At 49.5% G+C, this 15,057-nt stretch overlaps 1 protein-coding gene, 1 long non-coding RNA gene and 1 pseudogene across 2 annotated transcripts in view; 2 read left to right on the top strand and 1 right to left on the bottom strand.

Annotated features, from left to right (window-relative positions):
* Window positions 1–15,057, bottom strand: part of LOC120375648 — a 310,655-nt pseudogene that overhangs the window by 260,218 nt on the left and 35,380 nt on the right.
* LOC120375894 (zinc finger protein 883-like) overlaps window positions 1–15,057 on the top strand; it is a gene marked incomplete at its 5' end in the record, with an annotated part of 252,699 nt that overhangs the window by 235,969 nt on the left and 1,673 nt on the right. The gene's annotated exons all lie outside the window — the stretch shown is intronic.
* LOC120375651 lies at window positions 894–14,496 on the top strand. Its single transcript, XR_005586669.1, has 3 exons — window positions 894–908; window positions 2,107–2,195; window positions 14,451–14,496. It is a non-coding gene; the product is annotated as an uncharacterized LOC120375651 (long non-coding RNA).

Here is a 15,057-nt window from a genome sequence, read left to right as displayed (position 1 = left end):
CAAAGTCGGGCCCTGCCTGGCAGCCTGCGTCCGCTCCCACGATGCTCTGCTCGCACACAGATCTGCATACCTGCTCACGCGGCTCCGCCCCTCCGCTCGGGCCCCTCCCCCTGCCCGCCCGGGCCGCCGCTCTTGCCTGCCCTGTAGGGGTAGCCGGGTCCCGTCCCGCGCAGCCAGGGCAGCAGAGAGACCACGTGACCCACCTGCTGCTGGGGAAAGAGCGCAGCTTGCGTGTCGCTTCTCTCTCTCTCGCTCTCTCTCCCCCCACCGGCAGTTGGTCCCATACAGGAATGACCTCCCCTCCCCTCGCAAAAAACCCACCTTTCCAAACAGCCCTTCTTTCCCAGCCCCCTAATTTTGCTTTCACACCCTGGGACCATCTCCTCGCTTTGTCTCTCCCCCCCCCCCAAGGTAAAGCAGAGATGGAGGCAACTTCAGCCACTGGAGACAGCCCCAGCGAGCGCTGCAGCCCGCCCCTGGTGCGGGGGGGTGTTTGCAGACACAGGAAGGGAGCAGCTGGGAGCGGTGGGTGCTGGGAACAAGGAGGCAGGAGAACAAAGCCCAGAGATGGGACATTGGGCATCTCCTGGGGGCGGGGCTCTGGCACAGACTGGGGGCGGGGCCGCGCGGGGGGGCGGGGCGCTGACACAGCCGGGGGGCGGGGCAGTGCCTGGGGGCGGGGCTCTGACACAGCCCGGGGCGGGGCAGTTCCTGGGGCGGGCTCTGACACAGCCCGGGGCGGGCAGCTCCTGGGGCGGGGCTCTGGCACATTGTGACGCGAGAGCCCGGGTTCAGCAGCTGCTCCCTGGTGGCTACGTGCTGCCAGCAGCGCTGGAGCCGCCGGAGCCGGAGCGGAGCCGCTGTTCTCAGCTGCAGTAGGATCTGCCCACGGCCCCGCTGGGATCCAGGTGGGGCCAGAGCCTGGGGCCCGGGGGTTCCCCGTTGTGTGGCTGGCGGGGGCGGGCGGGCAGAAGCCGGAGCTGCAGGCGGGGGAAGGGCAGTGGGGCAGGTGGGGGTTGAACGGTCTCTGTGCAGCTGGGAAAGTCCAGGGGGGGAGTGTGTGTGAGTTGGGGGTGGGGGGAGATACCTGCCTCCTGTGTTCACTGCCTCCTTCTCCTGTCTGTGCCACTTCCCTCCCCAGTACTGGTAACAAGTCTCTCTAGTCAGGGGCGGCTCTACAAATCACGCTGCGCCGCCCTTCCCCGGTCCCGCGGCGGGTCCCCTCTTCCCGCGGCTCCGGTTGAGCTCCCGCCGTCATGCCTGCGGCAGGTCCACGGGAGCCCGGGACCTGCGGACCTGCCGCAGTCATTCCTGCGGGCGCTCACCCGGAGCCGCGGGAAGACGGGACCTGCCGCAGGCATGACGGCGGGAGCTCAACCGGAGCCAAATGCCGCCCCCCCGGGAAACGGCCGCCCCAAGCGCCTGCTTGGAGCGCTGGGGTCTAGAGCCGCCCCTGTCTCTAGTTCTCCCCCTTTTCTCTCCCCTCACCACACAGGACCGTCAAACCCAAGGAGAATCCCTCGTTTTCCCTAAAATTATTGACTCTCTAGTCTCTTATTTTCCCCAATTTTCTCCATAAGTCTCAAATGTCAATTTAAATTTTCCTCATATTTGGGGGGGGGCGGCTTCCTCCCTCCCCCCATTTCATCTGCAGCAATTCGTCCTTGTTTGGGTGGGAAATTGTTGCCCTGAGTCATTCCCCAAAAGGGATGGGGGTTCCTGGGTGCTGTTTGGGGGAGCCCTGAGACACAGCTCCCTCTGGGGTGGAGATGGGGTGGCCGTTCTCTGCCAGCCACAGGGCATGGCTGGGGCACCGGTGGGGAAGGAGGAACCAGTGTCCCCTATGGAGCCTGCCCAGCCCCTTTGGTTCTGCTCCTTTCTAGCATTTTGTTCAGAGACTTTATTACTGCAGAGGCTGAAAAACGTCTGTGGATTTACCCCTGGCAGGAGGGGTCAGGTCTACACTGTAATAAAGAGATCGAGCATTTCCCAGCATGGCAGAGTCTAGGATGTCTGTCTGCAGGGAAAGGGCCTGGGGGAATTGTGATGTGAAATGAACTAAAGCCTGTTCTGAAACCTCCACAACTGCCCTTCTCACCCTGCCAGGCTGCAGAATGATGCCCACGTCTCGCTCCGGTTCATCCCATCCTCCTATGGGACAGGGAAGGGAAATGGCTGCAGAGGATCCCGTTCAGGTAGGGATTATTGGGGGTTATTGGTGGGTTCCTGCTGGAGGGAGAGTGACAGCAGATACACAGGAGGAGGGAGGCTTGGGCAGTCTGGTTTAGAGGTTGGAGCGGGGCAGGAAATTCACAGGGTGGAGAATGGGAGGAAGCCACGGTGTAGCAAACCTGTTGGGATCTGGGTAATATGTGGCTTCCATTCTAGGAACAGACCCATGAGGTTAGAAGGTGGAAATGCTCTGATTTGTGGAAGAGCAAAGAACACACCTAGGTGGGGCTAGGTAAAGGGAGCAGAATCCCAGGGCTGGAGCCTCACCCGACTAACCAGCGGCTGCTGTGAGATGTAGAGGGGCACCCACCAATGAGGCTTAGTCAGGGGTTCGCAACTGTTTTCTTTCTGAGGCCCCTGAACATGTTATAAAACCCCCACTGCCCTGCATACGCCTGGTTTTCTGCACAGAAAAGCCAGGGCTGGTGTTAGGGGGTAGCAAACAGGGGTATTGCCTGGGGCCCCATGTGACAGGGACCCCCACAGAGCTAATTGCTCCAGCTCATGGCCCCAGGCAGGGAGGTTTGGGCTTTCTGCCCTGGGCCCAAGCGAGTCTAACACTGGCCCTGTTTGGAGGAGCCCCTGAAACCAGCTCGCAGCCCCCCAGAGGTCCAGGGACCCCTAGCTGAGAACCACGGCCTTAGGGGATATGCCCCTCCCCCATACCCAGCTCCAGGGCTGGCCTTAGAGAAAATGGCACCCTGGGTGAACTTGTATTTTGGTGCCCCCCATCCCCCCTGGCCCTCACAGGCTCCCCACCATCACGTCCAGGCCCCGGTGCCTCCCTCTATTGCTTAATTTGTATTGAAAGAGGTGCCAGAGCTCAGCCATGGCACAAATTAAGCACTGGCAGGGCGGCCTGATAGCGGCGGGTGCTGGCCGAGCGCCCAGCTCTGAAGGCCATGCCACCGCCAGCAGCAGCAGCGCAGAAGTGAGGGTGGCCTGGTGTGTGGTGTATTGTGCAGCCTTTTATTTAAAGTGCAGTTTGTAATGTGGCATTACACCGCCGCGGGGTCGGCTCTGGTGGCAACAGTTTCAAGCTTAACAGAGCGAAAGTCGCCTCTGCTACTTGCTTCAAATGTACAGTCTCTAGGAACACACACAGACCAAGGGTAGTGACCACACAGACATTCACAGGTACAAGGTCTAGTCGGGTTTACAAGTTTTATTGAAGTTACAGTTAAGGTTATGAATACCCAAGGCATATAGACATTCTATGAAGGCCTGTGCAAAAGTTACAACTCTAGTTCTACTCACATCCTGTTCAATAGTATTAGGGTTTGAGGTGTCTCTCATGGATTGATCATCAGTAGAGGGATGGTTCCTGCTGGAATTTCCCACAGGGAGCTCAATTTTCCTGCTCTGGGCACCCCCTTTTTATAATGTGATTCTGATTATAGCTCATTAGCATTGACACACAACCTGTATCCTGTGGTTAAGGCACATTTGGAAACAGAGGTGCCTTTACAAAAAAAATTTTATTTAAAATTAATCTTCCTGCTAATTGTTCACCCTGTTACCACTTGGTACCTCTTTTCCCATAATCTTAATACAGCCACATATTAAATTTAAAAGTAAATTTAGAACAATCAGGAGACAATACAGCAAGATATTCCCTATCCCAAGCCTTGAGGTATCAGTTCTGGAGCTTTAATGCAGGTATCAGAAACACAAGGTTGATACTTTTTACCCCATCTTTAGTAGAGATAAATAAAAATAAATAAAATCTGCTTACGTTCTCTAAGAGACACGCTCCATGTTACTGCCATTATCTCCGCTATTTTAGTCAATTGTTTTTCATTCCACTGAAAACATATTTACTTAGTTTACATAGGGGATTAAAGTTTTTTTTCTCTGTTTTACGAATGGGAATTTATTTCTCTAGTTATTTCGGCATTTGTGTTAACTGGTCACTATCATGTAGGTGACTCACTAACATTTCACTCCATCATTGCTATTAGTATCATACTTGGAACTGTATTTATTTTCATAGACATTGTAAGTTACTTTACAGACAGATTTAAAAATACAATCTGAAGATAAGTGATCTTCATCTGCACAGTGTCTAAAGTTTTGAGTTTAGCTAATTTTTTTTTAAATGAGCCCTGCTAAGGTAAGTACATGCAAAATGTAGAGTCTGTTATTTGACTGTACCATTTTAAATAATGAATGACAAAGCACAATACGGTAATAACAGTAATAATGATAATTACTCCAGCCAGGACAGGTGAGGCATTTTAGAACTCATTACTCAAAGAACTGAATTTAAGCATAAGACAGAAATAAAATTTTGAAATGCACAGACCAGTTAGAAAGCTAAAATACCAGCACTGTCATCCTGACCGAATGTGAAAGAATAAAATTACAGAGACTATGTGCACTTTGCGCATTTTGACAGGAAGTAAAAAGAAGTAATAACAGTAATTGAAGTGTCTATTGTGGGGTGAGTGTGTGGGGGGCGGCGGGGGTGAGACACACCCGCTGTCACTCCCAGCCCAGCGGCACTCACTAGTCCGAAGGCTCGTTCACACAGCAGCAGGGGCCAGCAGCTCCCACTCCTGACCCAGAGGCAGCAGCACAGACTCTTGTCCCCCCCGCTCAGCTCAGCAGAGACTGGGCACAGAGGCAGGAGGGTGGGGCCACCCTGACATCAGAAAACCCCCTCCCCCCCGCCGCACAGCACACAGGAGGCTCCTGGGAGCAGCTTGGCAGGGGCAGCTCCCAGTGGGGGAGGGGGCAGGGCTGCAGGAAGAGCTGCAGGGGCAGACAGCTGAAGAGAAGTGGGGGGAGGAGAGACAGGACACCCCTCAGCAAGGCCCCCCTGGACCGTCATGTCGTCTGCCCCCCACTAAGTCTGGTCCTGTCCAGCTCTTCACAATGAGAACAGCGTTGGGCTCTCTGCCAGCGAGCTCTCCCTGCGCCCTGCTAGGGGCTCCATCTCCTGTGTCCGTCTGTGGCTAGTTGCGGGGTGATGGATCTGCTGAGAGAGACAAGGGGCTCTCGCTTCGTCCCCTCACCCTGGCATTTCCTGGCTGCTCTGAGCAGGGTGGAGGTGGGACTCCTGACCGTGAGCCACCCAGAGCTTCCCTTTGATTGGCTCCTTTCCCCCGTGAGTGGTGGGGTTGTGACGGGGGCAGCAGGTACTGAGTGTTGGACTCTTGCTCTTTCAGGGGCCGGTGACCTTCGAGGAGGTGGCTGTGTATTTCACCAGGAGAGAGGGGGCTCTGCTGGACCCCACTCAGAGAGCCCTCTACTGGGATGTCATGCAGGAGAACTATGAGACGGTGACCTCGCTGGGTAAGGATTCCTGTCCCCTGGGTTATTAGAAGCTGTGGGGGCTCTAAAAAAACCTGAGTAGTGATAACTTTATACCTTTAATTGTCATACAAGTTTTGACGAGTTCCCTTGCCCCCCTTTTTTTTTGCCTTATCTCCCACCCACTAGAATAATTTTTGGACATTTGCCTTTTTGGTGCCAACAGTCATTTGAAAATTGCATTTAATGTATCCTTATAGGATACCTTAATAACTACATTAATAACTGTAGCTTTCATGCCGTTACCTCATTTTAGGAGGAAAATATGCCTCCTGTAGAATTCTAAATTGAGTTAATAGGTGTGTGACTCATGCATGGCTTGTGTGACAATCAGATGAGCTCCTCTTTTGATAGGAGAGTGTATAATGTTGCCATTCAGGACCCCACAGGTGAAGGGAGAACAGAGCCGTGGGAGGGGAGGAGAAGGGAGGAGTAGATAATTCTGGGGTGCCAGGACATGGGGCGGGTGTGTGCAGGGTTAGAGCTAAGAAGCAGCAGAGAGGGAGGAGGTAGTGAGAGAGGAGGAGGGAACACAAGAAGTTCCCAAGGTGCCGGGAGGTGGTGCCGGCTGAGAGTAGTGGGAAGAAGGGGAGGGGAGTGTGGAGGAAGGGCACCCGGGAAGTGGGCTGGGTGGGTCAGTGGGAGGGAGGAGAGGTTTGGGGATCCAGAGCTCTGGGGGATCCCAGACCTTTTACCCCAAATCCCTACCCAAACCTTGTTGCTTTAGAGCCTCCACTCCAGTTTTCTTTCTGTTCAGTTTCACTTCATTATACATTCCCCCCCCAATATTATTATTATTATAACTCTTGACCTCCCTCTCCCACTCATTACCCCCCTCCCCATATGACCTCCCCATCTCAATGCACAGTGACCCCGGCCTCCGACCCAGAGGCCTTGCTGCATCCTCCCTCCCACACCAGGGCCACTTCCTGGCACCAATGGGCGCTTGGCTGATGATGTCACAGGGCGGTGGTGTAGCCTGTACAGTTTCTACACTTATAAGATTACAGGTTGGGGCACAACTTGCCCTTGTACAGGGCTACTCAGAGTTAATTGAGAAGATGGAATTTGGTGAAAGCAGAAACGTGATTTAATCCAGACAGTTATAACTGAAATCATAGGCCAGGCTCAATAAACTAAACTATTAAACTAAGGTAAGTACGGTAAAGAGGGTTTTGCACTGTGCATACTTACAAGATACGGACACCCTTGGAAAGAAAGATCGACGGGCAAAGTTGCCCATCAGAAGGGAGCCCTGCTTCAGTTTACACTGTCTCAGGGACCTGACAAAATGAAAACCTGGTAACTAGGAGGTTATTTTATCCACTTCCTTATGGTAATAGGATGGCTATATACCATATCTGCTCCTTTTCTCTGATTACAATAATGTCAATAGCTGCCCCAACCCATACGTGGCCTTTGGGAAGTCCATAAGCATCAAGCATTAATACTCATGATTTACATCACTTATTAATTAATAATTCCAATCTATGAATGTGGTGCAACCTAATTGCTAAAGCCCACCCCAAACTTCCTTCTTTTCAGAAGAATTAGGGGCTGTTGCTCCTGAATTTTAGTGTTTAATTCCCCAGCCTTCTCCACACACTGGGGGAGTTTAATTCTCCCTCCCATTACACCTGAGTCACTAGATTTCCTAATTCCCCAAAATGTGCTTTTGCGATGCCACAGTTCTGGGGTAGCGAAGCCTTTGACCTGCCTCCATGGTCTGCTCAAGCAATGGCCTCTCGGGTATCAGGCCTCTAGCCAGCCCCTCTGTATGGGTGGGGACCCACATGCCTCTCCTGTTTGACCAGGGTGTGAGGATTGCAGCTTGTCCTCCACTGTGTTCACTGGACTAACATCCAGTTCCCGTGCTTTGCTTTCTCTCCAAGGGCTGTGAGCAGTGTGTGTGTGTGATAGAGGCGGGAATTTTGGTGATGCCAATACACACCTCAGTTTCCCTCTGTGGTTGGTATTGCCATGATTATAAAGAGCAGGAGACATGAGGTGTTTTGTCACGGAGCTGTCATGGGGTGATATGAATGGGTCATTAAGGACAGGCTGGGACCAACCTACATCAGTGGAATACCCGACAGAGACAAGGGAATAATTGTCACCTGTCCATGGGAGGATCTCAGCTTGGCTGAGTGAAGCACACATGGACTCATGATGTGCTTGGGAGCAGGAAGAACTGGGTTTGCACATGCAGGGAGCTCTACCGGAGCAAAGACAAATGGACAGGCTCAGTGAAAGGAAACCAAACTGTTTTCTACAGCAGCCTGGCTCAAGGGCATTGGCCAGTATGGACTATATCGTCGTATTTGCTTCTCTGTGCTAATCTAAAGACGTTCAGTGCTGTGTTTCAGTTGACTAATGAACCCTGCTATGTTTTAAAAGTCTGCCCAGTGTCACAGCACAAACTTGCTCTGTGCATTGACTGAGGAACAGTCTCTGAACAGGAGTGTCGTTCGGCTGGACCTGCTGGCAGAGCTCACAGGTTGAAATAGGAGTGTTGAAGCCAGAGGCTCAGTCTCAGGTGCTGAAGCTACATGGCCTGTCCTTGTGGAAGAGTGGGAGCCCTTGGGGGTGTAGTGCACTCAAGGGGCACCTCCCAAGGACAGTTTAAAAGCCAGGGCATTGCACAGATCCTGTGCATCCATGACAGTGGCATTGTGCCTTATGGGGAAAAGATATAAAGCAAGAAAAGCATCAACATGTTTCTTTACCATCAGTCCTCTTGGGAATCCCCGATCATTTCCAAAGTGTATTAAAAACCTTCTTTAAAAGCTTACGTCTGGGTTCTCAGGTCATGTCAGTTTGTAGCCCAAAAAGGCCCTTCTCAGTCAGCTCAAACTCAACTGTTTCTCCCCAAAAAGTCTGTCATATTCAGTCTCCCGAAAGAGGTAAAATCAGTCACTGCCCCTTTCTGTGCGGGGCAAAGCTTCAGAAGATGGAGTTCTGCATAACCAGCCTTGAGATCCAGCCTTAGTGACACCAGATTGCACAGGAAACCCATCCCCCCACCCCTCAGCCTCCCCGGTATCATCTGGCCCATCTCAGCACCACAGTCTGTGAAGTATTCGTGCTTTCAAGGGCTGGCTCAGAGATACAGATAACAGTCATAAGTAGGGCCAGTGTTTGCTGGCAGCGAAAACAGAATAATTCACAAGCATGAGTGTGACGGTGCTGCCCGTGGGAGCCAGCTGAGGTCACTCAATCAGGGTGAACTGCAAACCAAACGGGGCAGACAAACCCCAAATGCTGGTGGTTATTCCAATACTTAGATTTACCAACCAGCACAAAACAGCTTCTACAGCACCTTACTGGTCACTTAGAAGTCCAAACCACGCAGTTCCCTTAAAATGCCCAGCCTCAGGCCTCCGTCCAGACACACCTGTCAGATATGATGATGATTCCTAAGAATCTTACTTCATCATATAAAAGAAAAGGTTCTTCCAATCCCAAAGGATCAGCCACATACCCAGGTCCAATTATAACTTAGATCTTACCCAAAATACATGCTACAGCCAATTCTTATTAACTAAGCTAAAATTTATTAAAAAAGAAAAGATAGAGAGTGTTGGTTAAAAGGTTAATCTACAGACAGACTTGAATTCAATTCTTGAGGTTCAGATACACAGTAGAGATGAGCTTGTAGTTGCCAAAAGTCCTTTTAGAAATAGTCCATAGGTTATAGTCCAAGTTCCATGTTCAGGGTGGCTCCAGTCAATGACTGGGGATCTCAATCCTTATGGCTTAAGGTTTCCCCCTCTTGAAACCCAAAGCAGATCTGAGATGAAGAAGGATCGTGTCCCAGGCTTCTTATACATTTCCAGCAGCCTTTCGGCCTGAGAAAACAATAGGCTCAACTCCTTCTCCCAAACATCCTGGCAATTAGCACAGGGTAATTTACCCATTAAACAGTTCAGATAGAGGTTAGCACAACCTTCAAAGAGACACACAGACAATAATACTATTTTACTCAAGTATCATTATAAATGTTAATATTCCTTTTTTTTGATCTTTGAATTAAAACTATAGCAATAGACAAGACTTGTTTGCTGCCATCACAAGACCTGAGCAAACATCTCCCCTTCTACCTCTAACAATGCAGACTTGCATTTCAAAGCTCTAGTCATTTACAGATCTTCCTAACCCGTCCTCAAGGTTCACCCATGGGTCAGGTCAGTCTATGAGTTAATTAACTCTTTCTGTTCCTGTCATCTTTCGATGAGATATTATATCACAGTCATAACGTCACACCCCCAACGCAAAATTGATGCAGGAAGGGATGACAAAACATCGCTGACTGCATCCCAAGAGCCCCCTTTCCTTGGGTCTGTCTCACTACAGCTAGTGTTGGGCTAGAGGCCGTACCAGTGTATAACCGAAATGGTTTATCAAAGTCATGTTCAATAACATGAATGAATTTCTTTACAAACTCAAGGTATAACTTGGTTAGCTTTTGCAGCAGGGTTCCTGTATGTTTCATGTGATCTTGCCAAGAGCTAAAGAAAACAGCTACTTTATCCCTACCAGCTTTGGCCAATGTTTTGAACCCAATTAACATTAAACCAATGTAGACATTGATGTCGTTCATAGTACAGGAATCTTGGCATTTAGCCATGAAAGCAATATGGTAGTGTGCCTCAGTTTCCCCTTTCACACAGCACATCAGGTCTGGAATGTATTTTCCCCTGTGAAAAGTTCCAACACTGTTTACAGGCATTAACTGTGAAACATCAGTATAGCAAGGCCCTTTAACATAAAGTGTGTTTTCATGTATTCCTTTCAACATGTTCAAGGGATCTTCCAAAAGATTGGGCACATTGTACATTGTTACAGTTCTTGGCCATAGCAACACATTAGTTACAAAATTTAGCATTAGCAATAACAACAAATTGATTGCAAGTGTCCATTTACAATCATGTTTGTCATGCCACACCCTTGGCTCAATACCATTGGAGTTTGGGCCTTTTAGGGTTAACCTGTGGCTTCCCTTTGCAAAATTCAGTTCTCTCTTTCCTCCTTGTCCTGCAGGAGTAAACCCTGATTTCTCTTGCTTAACAGAATTCACTGGCTGATGGGGTGGGCCCTCTGTGCTAACAGCTATTAGCAAGTCTTTCTTCTCGCTGCCAGCCAAGTAATTCGCATTAACACAGACACTAGCTTTTAACTCTTCAGCTGCTATGGATTCCAAGGCTGGACTTTGTCTCACAGAGATACCACACAAATTCAAAGCGTCTGAGGGTGAGAGCTGGCTTGCTCTCCCCTGCCTCCTCAAGCATTCAGCCATAAAACTGTTCTGCTTTGAAACACCAGTAACTGAATCTGTCCTCAGATCCTGAAGCACAGACTGCTCACTCCCAGAATCAGCCTGGAGACATGCCTGTCCCAACACCATTGTCTCCCCAGCAAGCTGGCCACACACAGCCAGGTGGTTATAGGGCTGCTCAACTTCCTTAACAGCTTCTACTCCACCTGAGACCTTTTCAAAGCTGCCCACACTGGATCTCTCAAAAGGAAAGTCAGTGGATCCATTCACAACAGAAAATTTCTGGCTGTTAGGAACTGAAACTTCCTTGATTAAATCACTTTTACACCCTTCAGTTGCAGTAAACCGCTTGCACAGGCTACCATGAGGATTCCTTTCCCCAGGAGCTTTTCTAAGCAGCAATTCACCCCTCACAGAAATTCTGCCCTTCCCCCCTTCACCTAGGGCTTGCTCTAAAGGAACACTTCCCTTGTCCCAGCACACAGGGCTGTTCACAGACAACTGCTTGGAGACTGGGGTAGCTCCCTTCATAGGCAAGTCAATACCCCTGACAGAGACAGGCACATTCCCCTCACTGTCACATTTCTCCACACAGGAAACAGGTAAGGGATATGGACACTCATCTTCCACTCTCCCTCCCTTCCCAAACTGCTGATTAGACAAAGCCATCAGCTCACAAGGCTGCCTAGGCTCCTCCAAACTTTCCCTACCAGGCACATTGCCTCTCCCAACAGATAAGCTGCTGCTCTTTTCACTACACTGAGCTACTTTTAGCCAATCACAGTTACCCATTTCAGGTTTACTTCTACAAGCTGCACTAGCCACTAATCCATTACCCATTACAAGTTTATCCTCACCTTCCTCAGTTAGGGATTTAACCTGAGAAACATTTTCCTCCCCAATGAGATCTTTCAGCTCTTGATCTAACTCCAGATTCACTTCTGAGACATTAGACAGACATTCAGAAACTTCATTTACAGACACACAGCTTTCTTGCACAGACAAACAGCTATTTCCCACCAGGTTAGAATCCCCCTCTCCATAGCCATAGCAAAACGGGTTAAACACAGAGAACTGCCCAGAGTAATACCACATATCAACACAGTTATAAACTGGATTTTCCAGAGGATACAGTCTCTGCCGTTCTTCCACTGCTTTTTTGACTTGGAGCTGGAGTCTAGCAGTTTCTTGTTGCATCTTGTGAGTCTCCTGTTGTATTTTGTGAGTCTCCTCCTCCGCAGCCAGCAGCTCCAGACGTCCCTTACGAGCTTTTTCTTCTCTCTTAGCAGCCTCTCTCTTTCTCTCAGCTGCCTCTCTCTTTCTCTCATCCGCCTCTCTCTTTCTCTCAGCTGCCTCTCTCTCCAGCTGGGCCAAGACTTGCTTCTCTTCCATTCGAATTTCTGCCAGTTTTTGCTCATATTCAAACCGCAGGCTGTCTCTCAAGGCTTGCAGTTTCATTGCTTCTGCTGTTCCTCTCAGGCTCATGGTCACTGATCTTTAACCAACCAAACTCTCAATCCCAAATTTAAAATTTGGATAGCGTGGGGTTCTGACCCAAAGCCTAATTGACCTGGTTCTGTGGATCCAAGCACGACTACGCCACTGTGACGGTGCTGCCCGTGGGAGCCAGCTGAGGTCACTCAATCAGGGTGAACTGCAAACCAAACGGGGCAGACAAACCCCAAATGCTGGTGGTTATTCCAATACTTAGATTTACCAACCAGCACAAAACAGCTTCTACAGCACCTTACTGGTCACTTAGAAGTCCAAACCACGCAGTTCCCTTAAAATGCCCAGCCTCAGGCCTCCGTCCAGACACACCTGTCAGATATGATGATGATTCCTAAGAATCTTACTTCATCATATAAAAGAAAAGGTTCTTCCAATCCCAAAGGATCAGCCACATACCCAGGTCCAATTATAACTTAGATCTTACCCAAAATACATGCTACAGCCAATTCTTATTAACTAAGCTAAAATTTATTAAAAAAGAAAAGATAGAGAGTGTTGGTTAAAAGGTTAATCTACAGACAGACTTGAATTCAATTCTTGAGGTTCAGATACACAGTAGAGATGAGCTTGTAGTTGCCAAAAGTCCTTTTAGAAATAGTCCATAGGTTATAGTCCAAGTTCCATGTTCAGGGTGGCTCCAGTCAATGACTGGGGATCTCAATCCTTATGGCTTAAGGTTTCCCCCTCTTGAAACCCAAAGCAGATCTGAGATGAAGAAGGATCGTGTCCCAGGCTTCTTATACATTTCCAGCAGCCTTTCGGCCTGAGAAAACAATAGGCTCAACTCCTTCTCCCAAACATCCTGGCAATTAGCACAGGGTAATTTACCCATTAAACAGTTCAGATAGAGGTTAGCACAACCTTCAAAGAGACACAGAGACAATAATACTATTTTACTCAAGTATCATTATAAATGTTAATATTCCTTTTTTTTGATCTTTGAATTAAAACTATAGCAATAGACAAGACTTGTTTGCTGCCATCACAAGACCTGAGCAAACATCTCCCCTTCTACCTCTAACAATGCAGACTTGCATTTCAAAGCTCTAGTCATTTACAGATCTTCCTAACCCGTCCTCAAGGTTCACCCATGGGTCAGGTCAGTCTATGAGTTAATTAACTCTTTCTGTTCCTGTCATCTTTCGATGAGATATTATATCACAGTCATAACGTCACAATGAGCAATATATAATCCTTTACAACATGAAAATGCATTGGGGGGAGGGGACAGGAGCCAGCTGTGTGGGGAAGGTGGGGCCCAGACACTGGGCATTGAGAGCCTGGAGCCGGCTGTGTGCTGGGGAGACAGGGCATGAACCAGCTGTGTGCAGGGGAGATGAGCAGGGGAGAGGTGCTGTGGACGCAGCCGAGAGCAGGTGCGAGCACCGTCTGCGCTGCAGCACGATGAGGGTGCCCAGCGTCCCACTGCCAAGTGCCCCGTCTCCCAAGGGGAAGCTCCAGTGTTTTTTCTGAGCCCAGACTTGTATGAGGAGGGAAGAAATTGGCAGCAAGTCTCAAAAGCAGCCAGCCCCCAGCCTCTGCCCCGTGCCCTGGGGAGGAGTCAGGGGTCTCCAGGCAGAAATGTGGGGTTTGTGACCCTGCATCCCCAACCACCTTCTGTTCAGCTATTCTGGATATGAAGGGTGATTCCAGAAATGAAGAGTAATTTCAGGGGGAAATGCAGTAATAGCAGCAATTTCCGGAAAACACTGGCCCTAGTCATAACATTAAATACAATAGTCTCAAGTTCTATACCTGTGTTCATCAGATCTGTCCCTCTGCCTTCACATAGTTCACTCTGCTGGCGGGTTCCACCTCTTCCCTCATCTGTGTCTGTCTTGTCTATTTAGACTGTAAATTCTTCAGGGCCTGGGCCATCTACTATTCTGAGTTTGTGCTGTGCCTAGCACAACAGGGGCCCATGGTTCATTGGCTCTTAGGCACTAAGGTCATGAATATGAGTTATAATAATAACTCTTCTGCCACTTTGAGCCAAGGAAGCCGGCCTTGGGGTGTTACGTCTTAAAAATGAGCTGGGGTTAAAACCATGGAATATTCCTTGTGACAAGTATCCCACAAATTCCATGGACCTTCCTTTTTTTCTTTCCCTTCTCAGGGTTTCCAGTTTCCAAACCTGATGTGATCTCGCAGCTGGAATGAGGGGAACAGCCGTGAGTCTCAGACCTCTATGGCTCTAGAAAAAAGTGCTCCCGAGAGCTGTGTGCACAGGTGAGGAATTGGGTGAACTGTCTCAACAACTGTCTGTGAATACAGGAAACCTTTGGGATGCCCTACAAAGACTCTCCAAGTTGTAAACGCTCCAAGTTCAAAACTGTTCCCTGCAGATGTGGAATCATTAGGCAGATGTCACTCATGGCTTCCCACCTATCCTGACTGACAGTTGGCAGCAGGTCCCTCCCCAATCTCACTTTCCCCTGAGAGTTCTGGTGAGATGCACACCCAGAACTGATCCCTTCCTCTCTCTGCTCTGGGGAAGGGTTTGGGGAAAATCAGCTCCTGATAGGTTTGATCTCTCCCACACATATTTTGGTTTGTTCACACCTTTTTCCATTCCTCTCTCTGAGATTCCTTTCTCTCCGGCACAGGGAGTGACCTATGTCTGGATTCTCTCTGTCTCCCATCAGGCGGTGGGATGGCAAGTGAGAACGAGGAGACACCCCAGCAGGAAGATGTGAGCAAGTAGAAGCACATGGGACGTTATC

The sequence above is a fragment of the Mauremys reevesii genome, linkage group 12, assembly GCF_016161935.1.
Source record: "Mauremys reevesii isolate NIE-2019 linkage group 12, ASM1616193v1, whole genome shotgun sequence".
NCBI classification, from domain to species: domain Eukaryota; kingdom Metazoa; phylum Chordata; order Testudines; family Geoemydidae; genus Mauremys; species Mauremys reevesii.
This window is presented reverse-complemented; position numbering and strand designations above follow the sequence as displayed.